Source organism: Eretmochelys imbricata, chromosome 3 (assembly GCF_965152235.1).
Source record: "Eretmochelys imbricata isolate rEreImb1 chromosome 3, rEreImb1.hap1, whole genome shotgun sequence".
Taxonomy (NCBI): Eukaryota; Metazoa; Chordata; order Testudines; family Cheloniidae; genus Eretmochelys; species Eretmochelys imbricata.
The window spans coordinates 104,262,598-104,288,648 of NC_135574.1; the positions used below are offsets into that span (position 1 = coordinate 104,262,598).

Below are 26,051 nucleotides of genomic sequence, written 5' to 3' on the forward strand. Positions count from 1 at the left end.
CAGGGAATTTTTTCTTTGTCAGACAAAAGGCATATATATATATATATATATATATATATATATATATATATATATATATATATACACATACATACATACACACACACACACACACTATAAGTTTTAAACAAACAATTTAATACTGTACACAGCAATGAAGATTGTGAAGCTTGGTTGAGGTGAAGTCAGAGGGTGGGATATTTCCCAGGGAATGCCTTACTGCTAAATGATGAACTAGCACTCGGCTGAGCCCTCCAGGGTTAACACGTTGTTAACGCAGCCTCATATTCTAAAAGGCAGCATGGGCAGAGAGAGACAGAGACAAACCCTGGGTGTGAGAGAGAGACTTTGAGACAGCAGCTACTGCCAGCAAGATCCCTCCATTCTGAGCCCTGTTGTATCCCTCGCACTCTGTGGTGATGGGGGGCAGGAACAGGGGAGGGGGACACCCTGACATCAGCACCCCTTCGCCCCACCCTGCACAGCAAGCAGGAGGTTCATGGGAGCAACTCCAAGGCAGAGGGCAGGAGCAGCACACGGCAGTGGGGGGAGGGATACCTAAACTGCCCAACAATTGATAGTCTGCTGGGCAGCAGCCGCACAGGGAACTTATGGGAGCTGATAGGTGGGCTGTCGGCCCAACCTGGTTCCAAGCCCCCACCATTAGCGCTCCAACGGGCTGCATTTTCTGCCAGCAGTGGACAAAGCAGGTGGCTGCCTACCACCACTATAAGGGAGCACAGCGCAACTTTAAACAAGCATGTTCTCTAATTTGGAGATTCCCAAACTGTGGTCCATGGACCACCAGTGATCAACGAGCTCCCTTCAGGTGGTCCGCGGATAGTTCCCTCTAAGGTGCACACCTGGGCGGCCGCACATGAAAGAATGAAGGGCCACCCACCTAATTAGTGGAGCCGTGCAGGTGTGGCTCCACTAATTACGTGCCTGGACCCTGGAGAAGATGCACATGAAAGGTGATGTGGTGGCCTTGGGGGGAATAGGGAGTAGGTGGGAGGGGGCAGTGGTGTGAGAAGAGGGGGTGAGGGGGAATTTGGGACCCGCAGGGCTACGGCAGCCAGAGAAAGAGGCTCCAGAGCTGCGGCTGCTGGGGAGAAACCCCCTTCCTTCCCAGCTTCAGCTCTGTGGCTGCTGTGGCAGGGGAGAGCCCCCGCCCCCTTTCCAGCCCAAGCTCAGGGGCTGCTGCAGCAGGGGAGAGACCCACCCCCTCCTTCCCAGCCCCAGCTTCGGGGCTGCTGCAGTGGGGGAGAGAGGGCACATCCATAGCATTAGAAAAGTTAAGACTACTGATATTAAAATAAGAGTTGTGTGCTTTTATGTGTAGAACAAAAAAAGTTTATTATTAAGGGTTTTTTTTATATAGCACTTTTATCCAAAGTGCTTTACAATAGTTAGCTAACGGTACAAACAACATTTGGAAAGGTCATTAAGTGGTCCGCCAAGACACTCAGCAATTTTCAAGTGGTCCGCGGAAAAAAAAAGTTTGAGAGCCACTGCTTTAATTGATCAGCAACGTAACAACAAAACAACGTTAACCAGGATGACTTTAAGTGAGGAGTTACTGTATATTGGCTTACAAGGTAGGCGGGGGACGACGACGGGGGGGGGACAGCAGGGTGGGACTTGGACCTATTCTGGGCACCACCAAAAATTATACAAACCTGCTGCCTCTGGCAGCTGGAGAGAGGCGGCTGCTGGCCAGGCACCCCGCTCTGAAGGCAGAGCCACTGCCAGCAGCAGCACAGAAGGATAGCATGGTATGGTATTTCCACCCTTACTTCTATGCTGCTTCCTGCAGAGCTGGGCCCTCAGTCAGCAGCCACCACTCTCTGGCTACCCAGCTCTGAAGGCAGCAGTGCAGAAGTAAGGGTGGCATGGTATGGTATTGCCAGCCTTCTGCACTGCTTCTGGTGGGGCACTTCAGAGCTGGGCGCTCGGCTAACAGCTGCCACTCTCCAGCCACCCAGTCCTGAAGGCAGCGCAGAAGTAAGGGTGGCAATACTGCGAGCCTTCTAAAATAACCTTGCGACTCCCCTGCAACTCCCTTTTGGGTCAGGACCCCCAATTTAAGAAGCGCTGGTCTCCCCCTTGAAATATTTATAGTACAGGGCAAAAGCACACAAATGACCAGATTTCACAGTGTGTGACGCATTTTCTATGGCCGTGAACTTGGTAGGGCCCTATTTATACCCCCTAGAAGCAGCTCCATAATGCCTCGCTGGAGGTAGAGAATTCGTTTAGGTGGAGAGAGGTGGGACTTATCTAGCAGTTCAGTCTTTTCTCAGAGATTGGTCTGTTTCAGAGCCAATGTTCACAGCCTTCTTCACCCTACTTGGTTTGGAAGCACTAATAACAATGGACTTGAGTAAAGCCTGTGGAAAGAAATCTACAAAAGCCAGAGTCCTGAATTATTACAGTATCTTCCCCCTCCCCTCTACATCACATCCCTAATGTTCTCTGTGATATATGGTAATTTTCTGTAACATCCTTGAAAAACCTTACTAAATTAAGTTTAAGTATTCTGAAGTGCATTATATTAAATATAAAGTAGGGCTGTCAATCGCAGTTAGCTCATGCGATTAACTAAAAAATTAGTCACGATTCAAAAAATTAATCATGATTAACTGCAGTTTTAATCGCATTGTTAAACAGAATACCAATAGAAACTTATTAAATATTTGTGGATGTTTTTCTACATTTTCAAATATATTGATTTCAATTACAACACAGAATACAAAGTATACAGTGCTCACTTTATATTATTTTTTATTACAAATATTTGCACTGTAAAATGATAAACAAAAGAAACAGTATTTTTCAGTTCACGTCATACAAGTACTGGAGTGCAATCTCTTTATCGTGAAAGTGTAACTTACAAATGTAGATTTTTTTTTTGTTACATACCTGCACTCAAAAACAAAACAATGCAAAACTTTAGGGCCTACAATTCCACTCAGTACTACTTCTCGTTCAGCCAATCGCTACGAGAAACATGTTTGTTTACATTTACGGGAGATAATGCTGCCCACTTCTTATTTACACTGTCAGCAGAAAGTGAGAACAGGCGTTCACATGGCACTTTTGTAGCTGGCATTGCAAGGTATTTACGTGCCGGATATGCTAAACGTTAGTATGCCCCTTCATGCTTTGGTTACCATTCCAGAGGACAGAACATGTCGTTCATTTTAAGAACGCTTCCGCTGCAGATTTGACAACTTGCAAAGAAGGTACCAATGTGAGATTTCTAAAGATAGCTACAGCACTCGACCCAAGGTTTAAGAATCTGAAGTGTTTTCCAAAATCTGAGAGGGACAAAGTCTGGAGCATGCTTTCAGAAGTCTTAAAAGACCAACACTGTGACGCAGAAATGACAGAATCTGAACCACCAAAAAAGAAAATCAACCTTCTGCTGGTGGCATCTGACTCAGATGATGAAAATGAACATACATTGGTCTGCACTGCTTTGGATTGTTATCGAGCAGAACCCGTCATCAGCTTGGACCTATGGAAGGGTAATTGAAGAATGAAGGGACATATAAACTTTAGCACATCTGGCATGTAAATATCTTGTGACACAGGCTTCAACAGTGCCATGAGAACACCTGTTCTCATTTTCAGGTGACATTGTAAACAAGAAGCAGGCAGCATTATTTCCTGCAAATGTAAACAAACTTGTTTGCCTGAGCGATTGGCTGAACAAGAAATAGGACTGAGTGGACTGGTAGGTGCTAAAGTTTTACATCATTTTATTTTTGATTGCAGTTATTTTTTGTAAACAATTCTACATTTGTAAGTTCAATTTTCATGACAAAGAGATTGCACTATAGAACTTGTATTCTGGTGAATTGAAAAATACTATTTCTTCTGTTTTTTACAGTGCAAATATTTGTAATAAAAATATAAAGTGAGCACTGTACACTTTGTATTCTGTTACAATTGAGATCAACATGTTTGAATATGTAGAAAACATCCAAAAATATTTAAATAAATGGTATTCTATTATTGTTTAACAGTGCAATTAATCACGATTAGTTTTTTTTAATAGTTTAACAGCCCTAATATAAAGGTTATGTATTACTCTGGGCCTCTCTTGGGAGGGGTTATGTGAACTCTGGGGAGTGCCATGAACTTCAAAGGACTATACTGAATAATGTGGCAGACAAGAAGGGACTTTTGGGACAAACAATGTCAAGTGGGAATCTCTTGGAGGAGGTGAATACAAATTCTCCTCCTCTGGCTATGGAAAAACCCAGCCTTTTGAAACTATGTCCTGAAGAGAGGACCATTGTCATATGACTACTTGTTCCCAGAGTGTCAGGATCAAAGGTCCATGCTGTATAAAGGAAAGATTGATCCATTCTGAGCTATGGCTGTTATGAACTGGTAACCACGGAAAAGATCCTTTGTGGGATTTGAAGGACTATCTTATATCAAAGCCTTTGTTGGACTTGGGGCGTGATCTGGTAAGCTTATTAGACTGTGTGTAGGTTATTTCATTATTTTTAACGTTTTCTCCGTAATGCTTTCATCTTAAGAATAAGTGTGCTTGCTTAGCAAGGACTGTGTGGTAACTTTAATAGTGGTCAATTACAGCTCTTCATAGCCTTTAGAGAAAAATAAAAGTGCAGATGCTGGCCTGTTTAGACAGTCCAATTTGCTGGGGGTATTACAGTGTAGGCCAGGAGCTGTGTAGCGGTAACACTCTAGGCAGAAGGGAGAAAGGCCCGGGTCTGAAGATCTGGGAGCCTACAGTGAGTGCCCTTTGTGGACCACAGAAGAGGAATACACATGCAGGTGCCCTGAATTGTGATAATGTCATACTTCTCACTTGCTTATTGAGTATTCCTTTAGATAAGAGATGTTCTTTCTATAGCCCTTAAAATTGTTCAGTTTCCACATTAATCTTACAAGCCTTTATCCAAAGCCTACTGATGACAAAATGGGTGTATCTGTAGTGACTTCAGTGAAGCTATGGCTCCGGCCCATAATGAGGAAATTTTCACTGTGACAACACAGCAGTCTTTTAAAAGAGGTGGGACAGAAATGCTTTTCCATCTTGCAAAAATTAATCCCTTCGCACAACCCAAGTCAACCACCATACCTTTTGGTTGTTGTGATCATATACACTGCGATTCTGAAATGTTCCCGTCAACCATACATATAGTAATCAGGCATTGGACAGTCAGCTAGGCCCCCTTTAGGAAAAGGGGGGTACTTGTTGCCTACAGAGACATTCCACAGCTTCTATAAAGTTTTTTTGTGCATGTTTGTTTGCAGGGAGATAGGGAAGAGAAAAGGGAGGAGCGTAGGAATAGAGGGGAAAGGTGGGAATTATTTTTTCAGAGCGAGGAGCAAATTTTGCTTCTGTGTGGAGCTTCTGAGGGCTACCAAATATGGAGACCGTTCTGGACTGGATAACACTTCAAGGGCAAAAACTGTTTACAGAGCACATGGATTTGTGAACACTACCCTATTTTCAATTCCAAGGACATGATTAACTCCCCATTTATAATTCCCCTTTAATAGCTTCACACTGTTGGAAGCACATTGTTGGCATTTAACAAATAAAATTATAAAAAAAAATTATTTCTTCTTCTTTGCATTGTGTGCACAACGGTTGGTAAATGTAGGGCTACTCTTGAGTGCTAGCTTGCTGCTGGAACAGTTTTATTGGGTTATATTAAGGTTTGGTTAGATTACAATAATGGTGGAAATGGCTTTTAGGGAACAGATTACATTCAAGATGAACTCATGCTGCAGCTGCCATTCTTTAACATTTATGAATTTTCAAGGCAAGGAAGCATCTGTGCACATTGTTTGATAAACTGCTCTGTTAAAGTAATAGCTCCAAATATCACTTTACTTAAAAACTAACAAAAAACAACCACCCCACATTAAATGCAAAAATCTAACCCAAATCAAATAATTATTTTACTACTATTAAGGATTTGTAGCACCTAAAGGCCTCAACCAAGATCAAGTTCCTCTTTCCCTCCCCCACCACTCTCCCTCCAAACACACTGAGTGAAAGGCTGTTCCTGCCTTGAAAATCTGCATTCTAAATAGCTAAGACATAAAAGACAGGAGAAACAGAAGCACAGAGAGGCTGTCCAAGGTCATTGAGCAAGACAGTGGCAAAGCCTGTAATAAAACAGAGGCTACCAGTCCAGGGTCTCATGTTTAGGTTATGCTACTTCTCATCTCTCTCCTCCCCCCCCCACCCCTTTTTTTTCTCCTCTAAAAGCAAAAAAGCCAGGCATAATTCTTAATAACTGTGGCTATGTAATAGCAAGAACACTTTTAAACCCAGTGTTATGTGACTCATAAGAGGATTGGTTATTAAAAAACAGGGGTCAGGGTGGCAGGATTTGTCCACACTTAGAAACAGCTGTAAATATAAAATAGGTGACTTTTAGAATTTAAAATGAGGTCATACATTTTACATGCTGCAAAGATTTATGGAAATAAGATGCAACTTTTTAACAGTGAAATACCTGGAATCATCTTACTAAGGGAAGTAGTGACTTCATTGTCACTTGGAATCTAAGATGGCTTTCTAAAACATATGATCCAATTTAACCACAAGTTACTGGACTCAATAATGATCACTTACGTAGTGAGGAAGCGTAATTCCCTCCACTGCAGGAATTAGTGGGTGAAATTCTATGCCCTGTTTTAGGCAGGAGGCCAAACTAGATGTGATCACCATGGTCCCTGCAGGCCTTTAAATCTATGAAGCCATGGATAATGTGATAGCCACTCTATAGCAACAAGCTCTTTCAAGTACATACAGTGGAAAGGGGTTAAGAAAAATGGAGGTTAGTTCCTATAGCCCATTTTTATCAATGGAAGCTTTTACTCTGAAATAGTTAAATGTAAAATGGTAAGCTGCCATTTAGGAACTACATTTCTTGGATGTAAATCTTCAGGCCACCACTTTAATTAGTCCAGTATAGGCTCTTCTCTTCCTCAGGCAAGATTTTCTGCTAGATCTGCACTCTTCTTTGTAATGAAAGTTCAATGGAATGGATGCTGTAGCCACTTTGAGCCAGTACAAAGTTCCATTTTCTGATTCTTCTCCTGTCCTATACATAAAAGATATGCCCTATCACCTTAAGCTTCAGATAAGCATTTAATGTGGCATGAAATGCATACATTCAGAAAGACTGGAGCAAAAGGAATGTTTCCAACAATCATATACAGAAATCCATGTTGAAACACTGATTTATGGAATGAAAATATATGTTGTTACATGACTCATCCTAAACCATTCCCTTCACTATCAAAAATAAACTTTTACCAGGTGAAAACTGTTACATTTAAAGAGGCATAAGGCTAATACAGCTGTTACCAGTCAACTGTATTTTTAAAGTAAAATAATACAGTCATGTGTTATTTAATTGAAGTCTATAGGTCCGAGTGAAGCACTTGATGCTTCATTTCCTGGATAAAGTCTTCCTTTGTTGAACTGATCCTGCTGGGTAAGCATTGCAAGGAAGTGGAAAAATCCCTGCCTTTTATTTATTTAGGGCCAGATTCTGCCATCCTTACTCACACTGAGTAGTATCTTACTTCACCTGGGGCTATTTACAGAGTAAGTGTGACTACTCAAGAAGTAAGGTACTACCAGGCATGAGGATGGCAGGCATAACCCAGACCTTGATGATTAGGTATAATACTGCATTAAAATAAATAAAACAAGGCCATAACTATAGTGCTGGTGAAGACTGACAGAACTGGACAAATGAAGCAGTCCACAAAACAGGTTTATTAAGTAATATGCTATCTAAGGTCCTGAAGGGGGCAAAATTACTGCAAGCCTCCTCTCACAGGGTTTGAGGTTGCAATCCAGATCACTGAGGGGTTATGTCATACCCTGCCCTGTAGCAGTGGGTGCCTTACGATGCTTTACTTCTGAAGCTCCCAGCCTGGGATGCTCACAGCCAGCATGGAGGTCACATCCTGAATGTCTATGCGCTACAAAGCCCTGGTTCAGCAGCTCTGACTCCAGCAGCCTGTCTACAGTCCCACTTTGGCTTCCACCAGCCTTAGTTACAACCAGCAAGTTGACCCCAGCACACTGCCAAGTCCTGAATTTGCCGCCCCCCCGAAACTGTGTGCTCTGCAATGTTCAGCCCTCACCTGAACCACTAAAGGAAATAATAAGGTTAGTTGCTCCTTTAAAGAGACAAAAGCACATTACAACTTACTAACTTAACTGGGATAAATACACCCTTACCTTCAAACACAGCACTAAGTTGGTTTATAGGGGTAAAAATAAAAGAAATCTATTAACAATAGGACACAGGTTAAATGATGCCAAGTACAAGAAATAAAAGAGATGGTTACAAGGAAATAAAAGTGAAAATGCATCTAAAAGTCTAAAATTTAATCTAGTAAGGTACAGGCTTTGTTCAAGATGGTTTCTCTCACCAATCTTCCTTTTTCCCAGCCATGACTGACTTTTCCTCAGTCAAGACCTTCCACAGAAGTACAAGATGCTGGCTTCCCTGGTCTTTCTTTGGTGAAAGATCTTTGCCTAAGCAGATTTCTCACCTATATTCAGTTCTCAGAGACTTCAGCCTGCCCCGAGGGTTGAAAGGCCCATCTTTTTCACCTCATGCTGTTCTTCCTGTCCTGTGGTCTTCCCGTCCTCCTGCTGATTTCTGTGTAAATGGGGTTTCCATTGGTTTTGGTCAAACCTTGCTTAATTTCTTTGGAAACAGGTAGATAGCTCCTATGTTTCCTCCTGTCTGAGGGAGACCTGGTTCTCCCTTTGTTTAGTCACTATAAAATCTAATATTAATGTGTATCCATAATTCCTGCTATAGTGTTAATGCTTACAACAGAACACCACTAGCCATCACCTTCAGCCCCCAACTAAAACCTCTCCAACACATCATCAGAGATCTACAACCTATCCTGAAGGATGACCCATCACTCTCACAGATCTTGGGAGACAGGCCAGGCCTTGCTTATAAACAGCCCCTCAACCTGAAGCAAAAACTCACCAGCAACCACACACCACACAACAGAACCACTAACCCAGGAACTTATCCTTGCAATAAAGCCCGTTGCCAACTGTGTCCACATATCTATTAAGGGGACACCATCATAGGGCCTAATCACATCAGCCACACTATCAGAGGCTCGTTCACCTGCACATCTACCAATGTGCCATCATTTGCCAGCAATGCCCCTCTGCCATGTACATTGGTCAAACTGGACAGTCTCTACGTAAAAGAATAAATGGACACAAATCAGACGTCAAGAATGATAACATTCAAAAACCAGTCGGAGAACACTTCAATCTCTTTGGTCACTTGATTACAGACCTAAAAGTGGCAATTCTTCAACAAAAAAAACTTCAAAAACAGACTCCAACGAGAGACTGCTGAATTGGAATTAATTTGCAAACTGGATACAATTAACTTGGGCTTGAATAAAGATTGGGAGTGGATGGGTTATTACACAAAGTAAAACTATTTCCCCAAGTTTATTCCGCGCCCCCCGCTGTTCCTCAGATGTTCTTGTCGACTGCTGGAAACGGCCCACCTTGATTATCACTACAAAAGGTTCCTCCCCCTCTCCTGCTGGTAACAGCTCACCTTACCTGATCACTCTCCTTACAGTGTGTATGGTAACACCCATTGTTTCATGTTCTGTGTATATAAATCTCCCCACCATATTTTCCACTGAATGCGTCCAATGAAGTGAGCTGTAGCTCACGAAAGCTTATGCTCAAATAAATTTGTTAGTCTCTAAGATGCCACAAGTCCTCCTTTTTTTTTTTTTTTATAATTCACAATGATATTCATCACCAGGGTGTCACCTGCTTTCATAAAAGACCTTGATACACTTTTGTAAACAGCATTATTGTATACAATCAGTTGATTCAATTACTTGTCATTTGAGGTTCAGACCTCCTACCTTGATAGCCCAGATAAAATTTCTCTTCCGTGTTAGAAGTTGTCTCCTTCCCTGCTTGTTAAGTAAACAAAGCTATCAAGCAAAAATTTAAATAGACCTTTATTTGTCTTGCCTGATGATTGGACTGGTCAGAGAAGCAAATACACATTACTTTATCTAGGACAGACCCGTTTACCAGCTCCGTTGATATGCCTGGCTTAAACACGTTTTAGTCATCATTCCAACACATATCCATAACTCTTAATACAGACCGCATATATACATGCGTCAGGCAAGAATATTAATGATTAGTGAGTTATTAGCTTTCAGTGACATATTACATGACACCTTTCAGATACAGATTATAACGACAGTGATTTGAGGTACAGTGAATTGGGAAAGCCAGCTGAAATTCATTACCTGATACCAACCACCCCCTGGCCCTCTGGCACTGGGATGCTGTTAGCGTCACATCTCTCCCTTTACAAAGTTGCACGAGGGTTAGCCACTGGCTGAACCGTAGGTAGTAGGTCAGAGTTCTCTTTAGCAGACAGGACATCTGCCACCATATTTTCTTCACCTTTTATACAGAAGAAACCTGTTTTGTCACCTTTGTCTGTTTACAATCTCCAGAACATATCAGCGAGTATCCATAATTCCACCTAGAGAGTTGTTACAAACATTTCTCAATGACATTAATGACCAGTGTGTTATTCAATTTCAAATGAAATATCAGAGGTCATCTTTTAAATAAATATCGTGACACCAGTATGTGAGGATATCAGGCCTGATAAGAGTTATGGACACAGTATTGTAAACCACAAATGGGCCTCTGTGTCACACATCCCTACACCATTCCACCTTTGTGCCCCAACCCACATTTGGAGAAAACACTTGTAAGGCTAGAGGTTAGTTCAGTTCTGGTCTGTTTTTGAATACAAATGAGGTTGCCGGTTACAGTATTGGTTTTAGTGAAGGTCGACAACTGTGCACTAGGAACCAGTGCAAGCTAATTTCATGTAGGCCACCAGAGAGCGACAGATTTTAATAACTATGGACCTGGGAATTATCTGAACCACTAGAGATAGCTGATCAGCTGTTATCCCAATGAAACAACAGAATTGAAATCCAATCACTACTAAAATGGACTCTTAGAGAAATTAAACATGGACAACACATATTGCAGTAAGCAGAAACATATTACTTTTCCTGTTCCAAAGATTATCTTTAATGGCATAATTCTGACCACTGAATTTTATGTGAAGTTTTTACAAATAGCTTTTCAAGGTTAATTATTTACTGATCATTTTCAAGTTAACTAATAATTATCATAGAGCACCGAAAAATCTGGGTTAAAATACATTTCAACCACTGACAAGTTGCGTCAAGTTTAGCCTGATGTAATTCAAAATGGCTAAACTATCTGTGACCATAAGAGCATCCCTATGCCAAAAAGCAAGGGGCTCCTTGGGGTCTATCAGTGAGTTTCAGATGACCTGATTAGCTTAGTGTACCTCAACTTACTGTTGTCATAACCTGTATCTAAAGAGTGTTATGTAGTAAGTCATTGAAAAACTAGTAACTCACTGATCACTAATATTTTTGCATGATGCTAATCCACAAAGGATTATATGGATGTTCTGGAATTATGACTAGAATGTGTTTAAACCAGGCATGTCATGGGGAGTTGATAAACAGTTTTTTTCCAGACGACAAAGAAAAGCACATTTGCATGCCTGACAAACATACATCAGGAGAGCAAGTGGGGAAAAAATAGTTCACTTAATCTCAGCGGGGGATGGAAACTGTCTCCCCACCCCAAAGCTTTCCTGCCTCTTGAAGTAGGCTCAATGAACTTTGAGAGAGAAGGTTTACTTGACTATTAAGAGAGCGGAAAGAAGCCCTATGTTATTCTTCACCTGAGGAGACAAGAAGAACCAGCACCCTGGACTCTGGGGGGATCCGGACTAAGAGCTAGTAAGTCATTGCTGGAAAAGGAAAAGTGGTGAGGAAACTACCTTGAACAAAGACTGTAGCTTGTTAAGTTAGGTCTCAGCCATTAGAAAGTATTTTTACGGCTGTTTGATTGTAACCATTTCTATCCTGATCCCTTATATGTGAACCCACCTAAAACCTCTCGCTTTTTGATTAAATAAACTTGTTTTATTTTTTATCCAAACCAACCCTTTGCTTTGATTGAATTAAAGTGATAGTTAATGCCAGTCAAGATAACAAGCTCCTGTTTCTGTCTCTTTAAAGGAGCAGCAAACTTAATATTTTCTGTGAATGTACAGTGATAGGAGGCTCTGCATTATAGAGAGCCATCTTTGAAGAACTAGGGGGCTGGAGTTGACCGATTGTTACCTACTGGGCAAGTTTTGGGCTGGGAGAGACCAGAGGAGTTTATTGGCAAGGCAGAAAAGCTGGTGTACCAAGGAGTTGTCACACACAGCTGAGGCTGAGTGGGGTAGCACAGAGTCGCACAGCTCTGTGTATTCCCAGCAATTTGTCAAAATATCATCCCACCATCACAAGGTATCTTGAAGAAATGCTGACAGACCAGTATTGCTCAAAACAACTTTTTACTCTACTAGACAAGAATCTCACACACATTGACATTACAGCACATCAGAAATTGACCTTTTACTTAGAATAAAGCACTAATCTGGTCTCCACAACAATAAACAGAAAGGTGAATCATTTAGTAAGGGAGGTAAAGATCCAGGAAGGATTTAGCCCTACCTTGTGCAGCGAGATGCAAAATGGATGATGGGAAGCAAAGAAAAATAAATCTTATGTTAGAACCATCACCTATAATGCAATGTTGCGGGGGTGGAAATTAATTAGATTTTTGGACAATAGACAAATGCTGCTGCTGCTTTCGTCTTTCTTGGACATCCAACCTTGACCATTACTCAACACATTTCCAAATAAATAAACAAACTACCTTTGTTGAACCTAGTAATTCTCATTTACTGTACCTTAACAAAAAAAAGAATATTGCACAAACTTTTCCTGTTCTGGCAAAGAATAAGTGTCTCTACTGGTATGGTGGATTGAATCTCCTTTTCACCAGAACAGGGATACTAAGTGCAACATCCTTGGAAAATTTTAAATCAGGTAATAATATTCTGCCCCACCTAAAAAAATCACTCCAATGATTACAGCTGGAGAGGGATACACTGCTTAAACCACTGGATCAAAACAAAATACATTTATTCTCCCTAAAATCACCATGATCAAATCTAGAGAGACAAGGTGGGTGAGGTAATATCTTTTATTGGACCAACTTCTGCTGGTGAGAGAGACAAGCTGTCAAGCTTACACAGAGCTCTTCTTTAGATCTGGGAAAGGTACCAAGAGTGTCACAGTTAAATACAAGATCAAACAGATCAATTAGGCATGAGTGGTTAGCACATATTAATCTAAGGGACTATCCAAGGTGAATGTATCTTGTATTTAGCTGTGAGATTCACAGTACCTTTCCCAGACCTGAAGAAGAGCTCTATAGGCTCGAAAGCTTGTCCCTCTCATCAACAGAAGCTGGTTCAATAGAAGATATTACCTTACCCACATTGTTTTTCTAATATCCTTGGACCAACATGGCTACAATACACTGTATGTCTAGGCAGGTTTGTCCCAGCCCTTCACACTCAATGATGGATATTTTTAAAGCAGCACATGACCGAAGTTAAACATATGCTTTAGAGTTTGCAGGATAAGGGCCTAAAGTGAGACAAAAAGATAACGGGGCAAATCCTAAGGTCCTTTCACAAGGTCCTATTAAAGTCAACTTTATTGTTAATGGAACACAGGAAGGAGTGCTTTGGAGAAAACAGTATGTGATAATGTAATGACTGTATCATAGTGCATGTGCACAAAGGGAATGAATTAAGGTTGCACAGACAACCGTAATTATAGCATTTCCTAACTTTGAGTGAATAACTTTGCAAGCATAACGCCTTTCATTTTTGTAATTACACACACATTCACACAGTATATACAGTACATTTATTTATATATCTCCATTTACTTCTAAGAATATTCTACAAATATTGAAAGCACGAAAACCAGATTTTCTCCCTGTTACTCATTTGTTATAGGAATGATTCATGACTTCAGGTATATTAATGACATTATAGTATATTCTTTTTCCAATTTCAATATCTGGAAAGAAAGCCATATGTTTTATACCACATTCGATAAAGTGAATCTATATTTTATACCGTCAAAAAAAGAAAAAAAAGACAAATGGAAATATTTGTGCAGGGTTTTTAAAAACGACTTTGCTTCTCCTTGCAATCCCCATGTGTAGCAATAAGCACTTTATTCTAGTATTATGAATGTAATGTAACTCTGCAGCACACAAACATTTGCCATGAGAATCCTAACATCAGTAAAGTTTCTTTATGCATAATGAGCACATAATCATTCTAAGTCCATGCACGTTTCATTTAGTTCCTTGGGCATGTGTGTGTCTATTTTTCCAAGCATTTATTGGTTAGCTATCTTGGTAATTAAATTGTCTGACTGCCATAATTTGCAGCTCTGGCCCTAAGGAGGGGCTGATTTTGCTTTCTTTTCCCCCCAGTCTCCACGGAAACCTCTTGCCTCTGATTTATAAGCTGGTACTTTAATAGGTTCCATTGCTACACAATCAGTTTTGGAAGATCCAGCAGTACCTAGTATTTGATAAGCCTCAAAAGTACTTTTTCTGGAGAAGTAATAAATGCAAGATTGAACTGATACAGAAAACAAAACCCCAACATTTAGTTATCAAGAGAGCAATATGTCTACATACATATCAACATATATTATTCTTTGACACTATTTTCCATCATATCAGTGGTAATGTGATGATGATGATGATGATGAAGCGTGGGTCTGTCATTACACCAAAGATGGTGCAATTAAGAATAGTCAATTATCATCAACATATTTGGTTGTCTAACTTGCCCATCTGCTATAGATCTACCATGTGCAATGATCAGGTTGTATGTTGGACAAAGCAAAGAACATGACTAGAAGTCCTTATATGTATTGTTTCACTCTTCAATCTTGAAGGCCTTTTTGTGATTATTGCATTTCCTTTATTACCAATAAAGGTAATTATGTCAATATTTAGAATATAAATATTTACTTTTAGCAATTTATGATGTAAGTGTCTAAGTGCTAATGCAGTTGAAAGTCATATACAAACTCAGCTACAAATTGATTTTTTTTCTTTAATATTAAATCAAAAATTCAGGAAAGTTTTAATTGAGTTTAAATTGAGAAAAAATTACTCTTTTTACAATGTTTTAACCACACACATCTCAATTTTTAAATCCAAAGTGTTTTAATCTGGACTAGTACCTTTACTTATTAAAACTGCCTATAAAGAAATATTAAAATAATTATTAATTTGGAACAAAGTGGTCATTGGCTATGCAAAAATCAGGTACTTTTCCACAATGTTTTATTGTATTTGGATTGAAATGAATGTAATACAGTAGTACTGGATCCCCATAAGAGTCAATTTTGATACACAAGCTATTGAATTTGCCAATATATGTCTACTGGGATACAATCGATAATTCTTTTTTGAATATGTAAAATAGGTCTAATTTAGAAACTCAGTGTGCACATGCAAAATTTGAAGGTAAAATCTCTAAGAACAAATCATCTTCAAAAATAAGTAAAATCCCTTTAATTTCAATTAAGATTTACATTAATAAATAAATAACTGATGCAAAATTCTTAAACGTGGAAAATGATATGCTGAAACCAGTGTTGCGGCCCCAAATATTGAGAAATCATAAGTCAGGCCCTCCAAACACATAAGATTTTTAAAGAATGTTTCTTACTGTGCACACACAAAATAAGAAAAAACTCCCTGTCAAAAAGAGTTTACAATCTAAAAACACAGGAGAGACAAAGGGTTTAAGGGAAATAGGAACAGAGGTGCAAAATGATTTGCCCAAGGTCATACTGCAGGTCTGTGGCGGAAGTAGACATAGAACTCATGTCTCCTGAATCCCAGACCAGAGCCCTGTATGCTGGACAACACTGCCTTTCCAATTAGCTAATTATTATATACGTTATCTGACTAGCCCATGAACAACCATGGTTTCATTAAAGGGTATAGCCAACAGGTAGAAAGAAATTCAGAAGAACTGTAACTGTAGAACCTCAGAATAACCACCTCAGAACAACAACAAACCTTGGGAATAGAGGTTGTTCGTAACCTCTGAAATGTACATAACTCAGAACAAAACATTATGGTATTTCCTTTTTTTTTTTTGGTCTCCACTGCTGCCTGATTGCATACTTCTGGTTCCAAATGAGGTGTGTGGTTGACCAGTCAGTTCATAACTCTGGCATTTGTAATTCTGAGGTTCTACTGTACTTTATTTTATAAAGTATCATATGCTCTTCAGTATGTGCATCTCCTGTTGGAATTGCACATATAGAGCCACAGTTCTATGGCACACAGGGTATAATTAGACTAGGTATTGGCTTTATGTAGCAATACTCTGTGTATCCCAAAGTGTTTTTGCTTTAATTAGTTGGGTATTGAAAGTACAATAATTTGTGCAGAAAAAAAACGAGGCTGTTATGTGTTCAGCAATAGTTTATGGGCTCTCTTGGACAGGAGAACCTATTGATGATGTTCTAGAAGTATAACTTATATTTGTTTATTTAACACTTGTCTTATCTAAACACTGGCTAATTCCTTTTATTCTTTACATCTTTAAAATATTATTTTAAAACTGTGGCTTTGCATAGTGCTTGCCCCTGGCTGCTTTGGATTCTGGCTTTTGCTTTCTCTTAAGAGAAAGAGAAATTGGAAGCTAACAATGCTGACAACTTTCCTTTTTTAACTGCAAAGCTGGCACAGCAGCAGGTAAGCACTAATTAAAATTGCAGCTGACTGGCACTTGAATTTTCAAAACTGGTGTTTAAAATGGCTCAGATGTACACAATGAAATTTGACATTGTTCCCCATTGTACAGTTTTGATATGAATCCTTGTTGTTCAGTGAATTACAATAATTTTGTGATGTTCTGAAGTTAACAAATTACATGTTGCATGTGGATATAGGTGATCTCACTATGTTAGGTGCATGTTTTACAAGTATGCTTAGGTTGTGAGTTCAATCCTTGAGGGGGGCCATTTAGGGATCTGAGGCAAAAATTGGGGATTGGTCCTCCTTTGAACAGGGGGGTGGACTAGATGACCTCTTGAGGTCCCTTCCAACCCTGATCTTCTCTGATATATATCTGGGTCTTTGAGCCCTTTGCCATTTACTTGGGGATTCATATGGATGTTGATGACAGAATGCCTGAGGAGGAGGTCTGGCTGTATAGGGTTGCTTGTGATATTTCCTCTTTGGGGCTAGGATGCAAATGCCCAGGGAGCAAAGGGTGTTCTAGAGCCTTTTAGGGTGTGTAAAGACTTGATGGTTTCCTCATTAAAGAGGTTAGACTTAAAGGGGAAGGTCCTTGATGGTGTTCTGGACCTCCCTGGGGAACCCTGAAGATTGCAACCATAACTCACGCCTCATGAGTACAGCTGTGGTGATGGCTCTATAGGCAGTATCAGCTGTCTCTACCACCGCTTGAAGTGATGTCATGGCTACCAGTGTGCCTTCATTAATAAAGAATTGGAACTAAGCCCTTTCTTCCTAGGCAAATCTGTATTTGAAGCCTGCAAATTTGGCATAATTCAGGAATTCAGATTCTGCTACCACCACCTGATAGGTAGCACTTTTAAATTGAAGACTATTTGATGAGAATACTTTCCAACTCAAAGTCAAGGTGTTTAGGGCCCTGGTCAACTGGGATAGTCTTAGAATATTGAGTCCTGGACCTTTCTGTAGCTACTTGCACCACTGAGAAGTTGGGCACTGGATGAGTGAATAAAAACTCTGCACTTTAGCTGGCATGAAATATGATTTCTCAGCTCTCCTTGGGGAGGTGCACAGGAGGCAGTGATGTACCACACTGATCCAGTGAATTCCAGAATGGCTTAACTGGAAGGGCCGTCCTCCAAGGGTAAGAGGATTGGAGGATGTCTAACAGGCTCTGTTGTGTGTCCTGGACCTCTTCAAGAGGTATCTGGAATTTGGTTGCTGCCCTCTGCAATGGCTCCTGGTCTTCAGGTGGAGAGGGAGATGATGGAGCAACTGCCTCATACACTGAGGATGACAACATGCCTGGCAGAACTGGTGGACCGGCTCAACCTCCTCTTCTGCAAATTGTGATGGAGCCAGCTACAACAGCCTGGGAGATGAGGGTTGGTGTGATTCCCACATGGATCCAGGGTGCCTGCTGTATGGATCCCTTGGAACCCAGTAAGGATCGACCAGAGGGGTACGGTCCCAAAGCATCAGGTACCAGCAGTCCCTTTGGTAGCCATATTTGGAAGAAGGTGGATAGTTCCAATATGTTTCTTGATCTCTGACTGGGCTTGTTTGCCTTTGGGAGGAAGTCTCACTTGCAGCATCAGATTCACTTGATGAAATGATAGTCTCCTGTTTTGCCAGTGGTGCTAATAGTATTGGTGGGAGGATGTTCCAGGCTGTGGAAGCTGTATGGGTGGATACTCTTCCCCTCAAGATGGTTTCCCCAGCCAAAGGGATCTCTCTAAGAAGATCTGAGCCAGATAGCAGGAACGATTGTGGGTAGGACAGAGTGAAGATATCCTCGGAGGAAAAGGGTTCAGTCCTCCCTGATATTCGGGGGGCTCCTAATGAGGGTATTGTGGGACCCAGGTCATCCAAAGGTCTAGTGTTCAGGGGATCCCATATGGAGAATGTCAGAGCCATTGGGAGCATTGAACCCTCAGATGGAGCCATTGGGTTGTGGGTGGAGATGGAGCCGGTACCGTTGGATTCTTCTTTCTTCATGCCTTTCCTTTTTGGACAAATGGTTTACATAGACCTAATTCTTTAGGATCTGTTCACGAGAACTTGAGCAACTTCGACCAAGATGGGGAGGGATGCTGTCTCTTAGAGGCAGATCTGTCCTTATACCTATGTTCATGTCCCCTACTCTCATGAGAGAGTCTCTTAGGCTTAAGAGTTTTTGTCTCTATTCTGGATCTCATCCTTGGAGGGGTGCTGCTCACCATCTGAGGGCCATTGTACAGAGGGCATCTCTCCAGTCTGAATCTGAAGGGGATCTCATGACCTGCTCTATGAGATGCTTCCACAGATAAGGTGCTTCCTCGTGAGTTCAGGGAAGGTAGGAACGGTAGATGGTGCACTTGATGGCAATATGAGATTTTCCAAAGCAATGAAGATGGTGGTGGTGGTCATCTCTGATGGAGAAGTAATGGGGGCAGGAGACAGTTCTTGAACCCCAGAACTCTTGCATAGTCCCTCTTCAGAGGGAGGAGCTCCCTGGGGCAGGGAGAACTAAACTAACTACAAAACACTAAAAGCATTAAAATATTAAACTATTAAAAAGTATTTACAAATTATATTCACAGGTTCACACTAAAGGAAAAATTATGCAGACACGGAGGATTCTGACTCAGGCCAGGCAGTGGTAAGAAGAAATTGGAGAGGTGTCGGTTCACATTGCCCTTTACGCTCTCAGTTTGGAGCACAAGGAGAACATCTGTGGATGTGTGGATCAATGAACACTACTTACTAAAAATTTCTGGACTCAGCTGCATGGTGCACATGCATATGTGTACCCACATGTGGAATTACACGTAGGGACCATCATTTCAAAAAGAACTAGCTTTTCTCTGTAGGCCTGTGTTGTTGGCTGCCTCCAACCCTTGTTTGTTTAAATCACAGACCACGGACATTATTTTGATCTTTGACAGTGTGGGAGAGGAAGTCTTCTTTTCTCTTAATTCCTCTACGCTTAACATCAGAATCCTCATGATAGTACTGAGATGGGGATAATGATTTGAAGCTTAAACTGTGCTTTAGTGATTGTTCTGTTTCTACAGAAGAAAAGTCTATTCTAGAAAACTGGTAACTATTAATCTGTAATACACTAATTTATTATGGGTGGCACAGGTAGCAATACCTTTAGTTCATGTTGCTTAAAAAATTCAGAATCAAGCATTTAATATTTCATCCCAAATGGCTCAAGTTTGGCAAAGTGATAGGCAACCGAAAACATGATCTTATAATAGAAAGTGATGGGCAACCTTAACTATAGGGAGAGCTATAGGCTATTCATCAGTTAGAAGTTATCTAATTGTTTCCTGGGTTTACAACACTTCCAAGCAGCCCTATTTTTCATAATATGAGAAGGAGGAGAAATCTGCTACAAGTTAGTAAGGCAGAAAGAGAACAGGACTATGCTGATGCCAACAGGCTCAAGGTGTCAAATTCTCCATTATATCATCAATAATCCAGAATAACTCCACTAGCAGGTATAATTGAGGAAAGAATTGGAACCAAGCTATGTAGAGATACTGCCCATGAACACTGACTACCACCACATGAATTTGCTGGATTTTTTTAAAAAGGAGGATCAATGTTATTTTGGGTAGGTTAAAAAAGGAATCTTGGATAGCTTTTTCTGCAAGGTTTGGAAAGGGAAAGATTGATATATATCATCATGTGATGCAACTAATACAGCTGGGACCTCTCAGTGTAACATCACTGAAAAATTACCATGCTAGGAAGAAGTCAAAAGGGAAACTACAATATTCATCATGGTCCCTGCTGAGAACTAGGTAAGATGTGGTTGATGTAGTTTAAGGAATTGATTGTAGCTGTCAAAGTAAAATAGAAAATTGGAGACCACCCTGCTTGATGTAGTGATTTGGACGGAAGGTCCCATCCAACACTGCCTGTGATAAATAGTGAACTACAAGCATAACATGTCAAGAGACTAAAGGACACGAAAAAATTTTGTACCACCTCGTATTGTAGAATAACACTTTCATCTGGGGAACATCAAGTCAGACTGGGGAAGAAAAATGGTGGCTCTTAAGAAAATAAAATACATTTTATTATTATTTGCTGACAGTGAAATGCACTGTTCGAAAAGGATAGAAACATTATGTAAAATGTTTCAGAGGGATAAATACCATGAAGGGAGAAGAACTATTTAAGCTCAGTACCAATGTGGACACAAATGGATATAAACTGGCCATCAGGAAGTTTAGACTTGAAATTAGATGACAGTTTTTAACCATCAGAGGAGTGAAGTTCTGGAACAGCCTTCCAAGGGAAGCAGTGGGGGCAAAAGACATATCTGGCTTCAAGACAAAGCTTGATAAGTTTATGGAGGAGATGATATGATGGGATAGCCTAATTTTGGCAATTAATTGATCTTCGACTACTAGCGGTAGATATGCCCAATGGCTTCTGATGGGATGTTACATGGGGTGGGATCTGAGTTATGACAGAGAATTCTTTCCTGGGTGTCTGGCTGGTGAGTCTTGCCCACATGCTCAGGGTTTAGCTGATCGCCATATTTGGGGTCGGGAAGGAATTTTTCCGCAAGGCAGATTGGCAGAGGCCCTGGGGGTTTTTCGCCTTCCTCTACAGCGTGGGGCATGGGTCACTTGCTGGAGGCTTCTCTGCACCTTGAAGTCTTTAAACCATGATTTGAGGACTTCAGTAGCTCAGACATAAGTTAGGGGCTTGTTACAGGAGTTGGTGGATGAGATTCCGTGGCCTGCATTGTGCAGGAGGTCAGACGATCATAATGGTCCCTTCTGATCTTAAAGTCTATGATTCTATGATTCTCAGGGTAGTGACCATCTGTGTTTGTACAACACTTTAGCACTGTGGGTTCTAATCCTTGTTTAGGGACTCTAGATGCTACCACATGGTGGTGGTGGTGATGATGATGAAGAATTGTTGACAAGAAAAACATTAACACTATGTCTAACTGAGGAAAAAGACAAAGCAAAAGAAAACAAGAATACATGACTAAACGGTAAGCATATTACATAGTGAAACAGAATTGTGGATATTTGCCTCATAAAAATAGCCTAAAAATATTTTTTAAAAATTGCTGGATATGATAGGAACAGAATTTAACTTGGAAAACATATAAAATAAACTTTAAAAAAATCCTATATATTATCAACTCTTTAAGAAAAACACTTTTCATCAACATCTTGTGTGTAAATCTGTGAGTTTGTAAACTTGATAACATAGTAGTACACATTCTGGTACATGTGACTAAAACTAAAAATAAAAACTAAAAATATTACTAAACTGAGTCAGTTAGCATGACTCCACAGATATATGAGCAAATGTACTCTAATGAAGTTTGATGCACAGTCATAGAGCCTTGAAATTTAATCAGATCGATTATTCCTTTTAAAAAAAAAAAAAAAGAAAAGGAGGACTTGTGGCACCTTAGAGACTAACCAATTTATTTGAGCATGAGCTTTCGTGAGCTACAGCTCACTTCATCAGATGCATACCGTGGAAACTGCAGCAGACTTTATATATACACAGAGAATATGAAACAATACCTCCTCCCACCCCACTGTCCTGCTGGTAATAGCTTATCTAAAGTGAGCATCAGGTTAGGCCATTTCCAGCACAAATCCAGGTTTTCTCACCCTCCATTTAATCTATTAGGATGCAAAAATTGTGGTACCTGAAAGGATACAGGAATCTACCAATCTCAGTCCTGTCTCTTTTCAGGAACACTCACAACCTGTGTGAACGTAGGAATTTAGCATGCCAAGTATCATTAACTGACCAGATCTTTCTATGCAATGTGGGTAAAGCAGATTTGTGCTAATACACCAGCAGACTCTCACCATAAAGCTGATATTTCCAGCCCTGGGAGAATCACCTCCGTAGAAGGAAGATCTTCTTGTGACATGGAGTCAACACAGAGAATCCAACACCATCCCTCTTCTTAATACTATCATCAGGGGCATGGTTGGAGAAAGAATAGCTTGTGTAAGTTAGAAGAGCCCATGGGCTCTAACATGTTGTATATGGTGTGGCTCTGCCTATAGTGGTCCTAAGATTGGAGAAACAGAAATGTACTTTATGCCATATTTGCATCTCTCACCACAATTTTGTTCTGCGTTTCCCAGCCACAGCCAAGGAGGTAGCCCAGTACATTTTCCCAATTTCCAAGCATTAAGAAATGAAGAAGCTTGCCAAGGTTTCAACATGCCACACTGCTACGAACATGTAGATCCAAAAAAAACCTGATGAATTGATTTCTATAATCAGTCATGCATGATAGTGTTGCAAGTGTCTTTTTGGGAAAGATGCAATTGCAACAAGGAATTTCTGTTGGTTGAAGTTAAGGTTGACTGAAATTTGGCTTTGAATATAGTAGATTTTACTCAAAGCTCAACCAAAATCCTGATATACAAGTATATATTTTTCAAAGCCAAATAGAAGCCCCACTTTGATCTCATGATACCAGCAATGCAGATTGGATTCTTCCTTCCTCCTTATGGCCACTTCTGAGAGTGTCCTAGCACAAGCTAGGAACGAAAAATGTTTCCCTTATGTTGAACCTCCGTTCCTATCCATACCCTCCTCCAGCGAACAGGCTTTTACATCCCCTTTCTTATAGCCAGTACAGCTCAGACTGTCCCCAACTCACTGCCATTTCCCCTTCCAATTCAGCACTCCACTCAGGGCAAACCATCCCACTGTGGCCATCTCTCTCAATGAAATTAAACCAAGCATAAATTACATCCAGTACTTTAATCTGCTAAATCAACAGCATAAACAAAAGAACATTCTGAGCAAGGTCTTTAACCTTTCCACAGTGAACTAGTTCTGTTCATTTTTGAGATCCAAAAATTCATTATTTAATAAAGACAAACTAATACTTTTTCAGATTAGATTTAACTGCCAATACGTCTTTATTTATGGGCAAGGTGAACTAAAATTCTCATACACCTGTGTAATCACAATTAGGTGGCTCTGTCTGTAATGCCTTTTAAAAAATGTGATAACAGCAAGTAATTAGCAAAATAAAATACCTGAGGTAATAGCTAACTAATCCTTATTCTGGTTTATTAGGTTTAGGTTGACTACGTTTGGAATTGGTTTTTACTGCTGCAATAAATCAAACAGAATAAGTTTGCACAAGCAGGTCACTAGTTCGCAAAAAAAATTGGGAGGGGGAGGGGGTACAGGTAACATTATTTCCTTTGTTGATAAGATTATTGGTCATAAAATGATGCATTCTACTTTCTCTCTGTCCAGTGTCTTATTTTCTATCCCTTTTTTAATGATTCCTAACATTGTTAACTTTTTTGATTGCTGCTGCACATTGAGCAGATGTTTTCAGAGAACTAACTATGATTACTCCAAGATCTCTTTCTTGAGTAGTAACAGCTAATTTAGAGCCCATTTTGCATGTATAGTTGGGATTATTTTTTCTAACGTGTATCACTTTGCATTTATCAATATTAGACAACAAAATGGCAATGAAATTCAGTCACCCAGTTTTGAGAGATTCCCCTGCAACTCTTTGCAGTCAGTTTTGGACTTCACTATCTTGAATAATTTTGTATTCTCTGAACACTTTGCCACTTCACTGTTCACTCCCTTTTCCAGATCATTAATGAACAGCACAGGTCTTAGTGCAGCTCCTTGGGAGATTTTGTTATTTACCTCTGTTCATTGTGAAAACGGACCATTTATTCCTACCCTTTGTTTCCAATCTTTTAACCAGTTACTGATCTATGAGTGAACCTTCCCTCTTATCCCATGACTGCTTCGTTTCCTTAGTAGTCTTTGGTGAGAGAACTTGTCAATGGCTTTCTGGAAGTCCAAGTACATTATATTGACTTGCTCACTCTTGTCCACATGCTTATTTAAACAAAAGCCATGTGGACTCTTCCCGAACAAATCATGTTCATCTGTGTGTCTGATAATTCTGTTCTTTTCTATACTTTCTACCAATTTGCCCAGTACTGAAGTTAGGCTCACCAGCCTGTAATTGCCAGGATCACTTCTGGAACTTTTTTTAAAAATTGGTGTTAAATTAGCTACCTTCCAGTCATCTGGTTTAGAGACTTGTTTCACCTATAGGTTACATACCATAGTTAGTAGTTCTGTAATTTCATATTTGAGTTCCTTCAGAATTCTTGGGTGAATACCTGCTGGTCCTGGTGACTTATTACTCTTTAATTTATCAATTTGTTCTAAAACCTCTTCTATTGACGCATTAGTGTGGGACAGTACTTCAGGTCTGTGGCCCAAAAAGTGATGCAGGTATCTCTCCGACATCACTGCAGTGAAGACTGATGCAAAGAATTCCTTTAGCTTCTTTGCAATGGCCTTGTCTGAGTGCTCCAGTGGCCCCACAGCCTGTTCGGCAGGCTTTATGCTTCTGATGTACTTACAATTTTTACTGTTAGTTTTTGCGTCTTTAGCAAACTGCTTCTCAAATTCTTTCATGGCCTGCCTTATTATACTTTCACACTTAATCTGCCAGTTTTTGCTCCTTCCTATTATCCTCAGTAGCGTGGAAGTGTGAAAAGGAAAAGAGGATTTGTGTGCAGCCACATAGTTTGGTTCAGAGACAGAGCAAGAGACAAGCTAACTAACCTTAATAACACAAGATTTCTAGAAGCGGGGTGTGTGCAAGGCAGGTGGGAAATTACTAACAAAGCTGCTTTAACCTTGCCTTGAGATAAGAATGGAATGCAATGTTGACTAAGATAATTGGAAGAAAATGTAAAATAGGACGCAGCTGTTACTGTGTCTCTGTACGTAATTAATGTATAAATGCTCGGTTTAAAATGCTTGTACTTTGGAGGTTACCTGAGGGCAGGGGAAACTCTGCCCGACCGTAGTCTCCCCCTACAATTGCTTGAAAATAAATGGTCTCTGACCTGTTGCTAACAAACTCAGCGTGAAGACTCTGATTTTCTTCCACAGTAGGTTTTGACTTCTAAATTTTGAAGGATGTCTTTTTGCCTCTAACAGCTGTGATAGGGTCAGGCCAGATGGCTACAGGAGAGTGATAAAAGGCAGCTATATTAGCCCCAGGTTAAGTAGGTCCCTTTTCCCTGAGTAATGTAACAGGGAAGATTCCAGAAGAATCAGGAACTATCTGGAAACAATTAAGGCAGACAGGCTGATTAGAACACCTGCAGCCAATCAAGAAGCTGCTAGAACCAATTAAGGCAGGATAATCAGGGCACCTGGGTTTAAAGAG

The 26,051-nt window shown here is 40.3% G+C and overlaps 1 protein-coding gene across 1 annotated transcript in view; it reads right to left on the reverse strand.

Moving 5' to 3' along the window:
* MAP7 (microtubule associated protein 7) overlaps positions 1-26,051 on the reverse strand; it is a 184,620-nt gene that overhangs the window by 103,071 nt on the left and 55,498 nt on the right. The gene's annotated exons all lie outside the window — the stretch shown is intronic.